The 6,564-nt window shown below is 38.4% G+C and overlaps 1 protein-coding gene across 1 annotated transcript in view; it reads right to left on the reverse strand.

Moving 5' to 3' along the window:
* SNX14 (sorting nexin 14) overlaps positions 1 to 6,564 on the reverse strand; it is an 85,456-nt gene that overhangs the window by 78,394 nt on the left and 498 nt on the right. The window lies entirely within an intron of this gene.

Raw genomic sequence — 6,564 nt, forward strand, 5'->3', positions numbered from 1 at the left:
CTCTTTCAGAATTTTCCACAGTTTATCGTGATCCACACAGTCAAAGGCTTTGGCATAGTCAATAAAGCAGAAATAGATGTTTCCCTGGAACTCTCTTGCTTGTTCGATGATCCATTGGGTCGCAAAGAGTCGGACACACTGAGGACTAACACTCACACTGAAATGTTTGGGCTTCCCAGGTGGTTCAGTGGGTAAAGAACCTGCCTGCAACGCAGGAGATACAGGAGTCGCAGGCCTGATCCTGGGGTCTGGAAGAATCCCTGGAGAAGGGCATGGCAACCCAATTCAGTATTCTCGCCTGAAGAATCCTATGGACAAAAAGGAGCCTGGAGGTCTCTAGTCTGTACGGTAGCAGAGAGTTGGACATGACTGAAACGACTGAGTACGTACGCACTGAAATGTTTAATGTTTATAGACAAAACATCTCACATGGCGTTTCCTTCAAAATAATTAGGGACAGGAGTGATACTTGGCTTTGAACTGATCATTTTTGAAGCCAGGAGATAGGTATTTACAGGTTCCATTGTACTACTCTATTTTTATTTTGTATGTGATTCAAGTTTTCTATAATAAAAAACTTTATAATAAAGTTTTTAAATGAAAAAAAGAAAAAAATCTATTAAAAGCCCATAAAAGCAGATCTGAATGAATGTGGAAAGATATGTTCATGGATGAAACCATTAAATATAGTTAAGTAACATCAATTCTACACAGATTAATTTACAAATTAAATAAAACTGTGCAAATTCTTTGCACTCCTCACATCAAAAGCAGGAATCTAATTTCCTTCCCCTTGAATAGAGGCTGGCCTTAATAACTCACTCCTAATCAAAAGAATGCAGCAGAAGTGAAGCTACCTAACTGCCTAAATTTCAGGGTTAGGTCATTAAAAAAGTACAGCTTCCAGTGGAATCTCTTCCTCAGGATACTCATCCTTGTCACCCAACACCATTTGGGGGAAAAAGTCACACGTGAAACCATACGTAGATGTTCTGACCAACAGCCCAACTGTATATAAAAAACATACTACAAAACTACAATACTGTCATTTTAAAAACAATTCAGTACTGTTGTAGAAAGAGAAAAATAGACAAAAGAAACAGAACACAGAGTGAAAGACCCATTAAGTTTGGAATAAAAAACATTGTAGTGTCTGGGTTCTAATCCTGGATATGATAAAATGCAAATTACTTAATCTCTCCGATTGTTTGGTCCTCTATAAAACAGGGGTAATAATAATAATACCTAACTCACAGGGTTGTTTTAATAATTAAACGAGTTCACTAAAGTACTTTAGAAGAGTCTGTCTTAATACTGTTAAAGTGTATGTAAGCCAATTGTGGTAACTTAAAAAGTAATAAAGAAAATAATAATAAAATATATTAAGAAGTGGCTCCATATATAGAAAAGGCTACAATTTATAAAATAAAATTGTAAATTGCAGGGAAAGTGACTAGAATGTTAACAACAGTGGTCATCTTTGAATGGTAAATTTATGAGTGATTCTGAACACCTTTCAATTTTCTGACTTCTTTACAGTTTAGGGCTTCCCTCATAGCTCAGTTGGTAAAGAATACACCTGCAATGGAGGAGACCCCAGTTTGATTCCTGGGTCAGGAAGATCCCCTGGAGAATGGATAGGCTATCCAGTCCAGTATTCTTGGGCTTCCCTTGTGGCTCAGCTGGTAAAGAATCTGCCTGCAATGAGGGAGACCTGGGTTGGGAAGATCCCCTGGAGAAGGGAAAGGCTACCCACTCCAGTATTCTGGCCTGGAGAATTCCATGGACTGTATAGTCCATGCGGTTGCAAAGAGTCATACACAACTGAGTGACTTTCACTTACAGTTTATATGAATCAATGTTATTTAGAAAGTTATTAATAAATTTTTCTTAATAATGTCTTTTTAATGTAATTTTTAAAAGCTTGGGCTTCTAAATCAGAATGATCATCATTAGAATCCCATTCTGCTACTTACTATCTATGAGAAAATTACTGAACAACTCTTAGCTTCAGTTTGCTCATTTGTAAAATGGAGCTATAATCAAGACCCTACAAATTGAAACTACAATGACCTCCTACTATACACTAAGTAAAATGGCTAAATTAAACCTATAAACAATATTAGACAAAACTATAAAACATTTTTGGCGATAGTATAAATTGGTATAATAACCTTGGAAAACTGGCAGTATCTACTTAAGTTAAACAAATATATATGCTACAACGAACCATGTTCATTTATGGTCATATACACCCAAGAGAAATAAGTACATATGCCTATTAAAAGAAATATATATTAGAATACTCACAGCAGCATTATTCATAATAGCCAAAAATTATAAACAACGCAAATGCCTTTCAACAGAATGGACAAAGTGTGGTATAGTCTCAGTGGAAAACAACATAATAACAAAAAGAATAACTACCAATATATGCAATAATATACATAAATCTCAAAAGGAGAGTTGAGAAAAAGAAACCAGATAAGAGAAGACCATATGATTCCATTTATATAAAGTTCAAAAAGCAACAAAACTGATACATGACAACTGAGAATGTTACTGACAATGGAGCCTAGCAGGGTGATGTTTTATATCTTGGTAAGTGGTGGTTACACGGGGAGTTATATTTTACAATTCAAAGAACTATACAATTACATATGTGTTATGTACTCTTTTATACGTTGTATCTCAAAAAAAAAAAAAAATCACCGAGGCTAGTAACAGTACCTACTTCACAATGTTGTGAGGATAAATAAGACAAAAATAATTGTTTTTGTGCTGAGCACCATTCCAAGAATTTTCCATGTATTAAAACCCAGTTAAGGACTTCCCTGGTGGAACACCACACTTATGGAAGAAAGCAAAGAACTAAAGAGCCTCTTGATGAAAGTGAAAGAGGAGAGTGAAAAAGTTGGCTTAAAGCTCAACATTCAGAAAATGAAGATCATGGCATCTGGTCCCATCACTTCATGGCAAATAGATGGGGAAACAGTGGGAACAGTGACAGACTTTATTTTGGGGGGCTCCAAAATCACTGCAGATGGTGACTGCAGCCATGAAATTAAAAGATGCTTACTCCTTGGAAAAAAAGTTATGACCAACCAGACCGCATATTAAAAAGCAGAGACATTACTTTGTCGACAAAGGTCCGTCTAGTCAAAGCTATGGTTTTTCCAGTACTCATATATGGATGTGGAGCTGGACTATAAAGAAAGCTGAGCGCTGAAGAATTGATGCTTTTGAACTACAGTGCTGGAGAAGACTCTTGAGAGAGTCCCTTGGCCTGCAAGGAGATCCAACAAGTCCATTCTAAAGGAAATCAATCCTGATTATTCATTGGAAGGACTGATGCTGAGGCTGAAACTCCAATACTCTGGCCACCTGATGGGAAGAACTGACTCATTGGAAAAGACTCTGATGCTGGGAAAGATTGAAGGCAGGAGGAGAAAGGGACAACAGAGGATGAGATGGTTGGATAGCATCACCAACTGGATGGACATGAGTTTGGGTAGGCTCCGTGAGTTGGTGATCGACAGGGAAGCCTGTTGTGCTGCAGTCCATAGGGTCGCAAAGAGTCAGACATAACTGAGAGACTGAACTGAACTGAACTGGTCGTATAGTAGATGGGAATGCACCTACCAATGCAGGGACACAGGTCTAATCCCTGGTCGGGGAGACCCCACATGCCACAGAGCAACTAAACCCACGTGCCACAACTACTGAGTATGTGCTCTAGAGCCTGTGGGCTGCAACTACTGAAGCCGATGTGCCTAGAGCCTGTGCTCTTCCGCAAGAGAAGCCAGCACAATGAGAAGTCCACACACCGCAACAAGAGAGTAGCCCCTGCTCACCACAACCACAGAAAGCCTGTGTGCAGCAACAAAGACCCAGCAAACAACAAAAACACTTAAATCATCACAGTAATCACAAAATGCAGGCTCCAGTATTATGCACATTACACAGATTAGGGGACTGACTCAAAAATTGGATTACTTATCCAAAGTCATATAACTAGTTAAAGGAGGAATCAGAATAAAATTCTGAACAGTCAAGCTTCAGATTCAAAACTTGTGACCACATGAATAAATTGCCTCAATAATAATGAAAACTCTTAACACAGTAACTAGACCAAAGTACTCACAAAGAGTTACCTATTAATACTATTGATATTACCATTATTATTAGGATTAACTTAAAATATTCCTTATAATATTTAAATATTCAATCCTATGATTAGCAAATCTATATAACTGTATATCCTAATCGTATGCTCTAATATATTAAAACAATACTATAAAGATGATATCATAAATAATTTGAAATACATAAAGTATATTACTCTACTCTTACCACAAATCAGTTACAGTGGTCCAAAGGTTATATCCATTTATCTTTCCACAGATAAAATTCATAATTTTATTCATACCGAAAGAAAATTTTATATGCTAATTAACATCTTGAGAGATTTTTAGAAGTTAAAATTTAAAGACAATAAGAGAAAAGTTAATTTCAAAAAGAGTACTAGTCTAAGTTTAACCACATACTAACCAGGGGAGTTTTTATTTGGTTGGTTTTCTGGGGAGGTGTGGGGTTGTTTGTTGCTTTTGTTTTCTTTTTGGCCATGCCATGAGGCTTGCCGGATCTTTTTTTTTTTTTTAACTTTTTTTTTTACATTGCAGTATAGTTGATTAACAATATTGTAATAGTGTACAGCAAAGTGATTCAGTTATACATATCCATATAACCATTCTTTTTCAAATTCTTTTCTCATTTAGCAAGCAGAGTTCCCTGTGCTACACAGTAGGTCTTTGTTGGTTATCCATTTTAAGTACAGCAATGGCAACCCACTCCAGTACTCTTGCCTGGAAAATCCCATGGATGGAGGAGCCTGGAGGGCTGCAGTCCATGGGGTCGCTGAGGGTCGGACACGACTGAGCGACTTCACTTTCACTTTTCACTGTCATGCATTGGAGAAGGAAATGGCAACCCACTCCAGTGTTCTTCCCTGGAGAATCCCAGGGATGGGGGAGCCTGGTGGGCTGCCGTCTCTGGGGTCGCACAGAGTCGGAGACGACTGAAGTGACTTAAGCACAGCAGTGGATCTTAATTCCCTGACCAGAGCTCAAACCCAGGCCCCCAGCAGTGGAAGTCCAGAGTCTAAACACTGGACCACCAGGGAATTTCCAACCAGGGGAGATTTTAAACTGAGAATTTCTTATAAAGTTATTTCTAAAAATTAACTGGTGAAATGCCTGTATAAAAATCATTTTTTGAAAATATGTACTAAGCGTATCTTCTCATTTTTCTACTTCCACAGCTACACCCCCCAATGGTGCCTTGTACACAAAAACAATCTCATTCATAAATCCAACCACTCAGAAATAACACTTGTTATTTCCTTCTTTCTTTGCATAATACAAATACAGGGTACAGCGTTCAGATGTTATAAAGACACTGATGCTATCCTATGACTCCTTAATAATATAGATGCTGGATGCTATGATTAAGTTGAAACCCTCAGAAATCTAGTTCAACCTGTTCCTACATAGTTGTCCTACCTGGAACACCTAAACTGACCTGGCTCCCAAATAAGATAAGTAAAGATGCCTGGACAAAACGATCATATAAAGTTGGCACATCTTTCATACTACACCTGCTTATCTGGCTTGAAATACTTTCCAGATGATAAAGTAAATAATTAATAGCTTCCATTCTCTTAAGGATTCCACGTACACGTCCTCCATACTCTTAAAGTCATTTTACCATCATAAAGTACAGTTTCCAATAACATTAATCGCAGTTTAAACCTAGTATTATATAACTCAGAATCAACTAACTAGAAAGCAAAGCGACAAGGGAAGAAATCCAACTTCAACACAAACCCAGGAAACGGTTATCTTAGAACAAAATCCATTTACCAAGTTTCATGTTTAAGTTTCCCCGATCTTATTAGGCTTGGGGACCAATATCTCCAGATAAAGAGTAACGATGGTTGCACGCTCAGACTATGAGAGAAAACATGCAGGTGTTATCGCTGACAACTGCCTCACATGTCTTTCCACCAAAAGCAAATCTGGAAATAATTCTGAAATAATTTCACCTCTACTACCTATTTCATCGCTACCGCTTCTAGAAACAACAGAATGAAGGACATCAACCAGTTTAGTTCAGAGGCAGAACCTTCCGCTTCCAAAATGTCAACGAAATTAACCAATTTCACCTTTCAGTATTCCCTTTAGAAATATTCTAGGGATGATAGTACTATTTCGCTTTCTGACTTCGGGTCAACAAATCCTTGCGGTGTTGTAAGCAACACCACCACTCCTTTGTGGGAGAAAGCCTAGGCTGGGATCGCTTCATATAGGGTGGGCGTGTGCGCGCGGGGCGGGGAGGAGCGAGGCGAGTCGGTCAAAAACAGACAGCGACCGGACCTTGCAACTCTCCTCCGTCAACTGACCGGACCGCCCTGAAAGATTTTATTCCTCTGAAAAGCATAGACGACGGAAGCCCAGGTTTTAAGAAATGGGTGAAAACAAGGTAAGACTCGGGGCCGGATGGTTG

Source organism: Bison bison, unplaced genomic scaffold (genome assembly GCF_000754665.1).
Source record: "Bison bison bison isolate TAMUID 2011002044 unplaced genomic scaffold, Bison_UMD1.0 scf7180017864035, whole genome shotgun sequence".
In the NCBI taxonomy this organism is placed as follows: domain Eukaryota; kingdom Metazoa; phylum Chordata; class Mammalia; order Artiodactyla; family Bovidae; genus Bison; species Bison bison.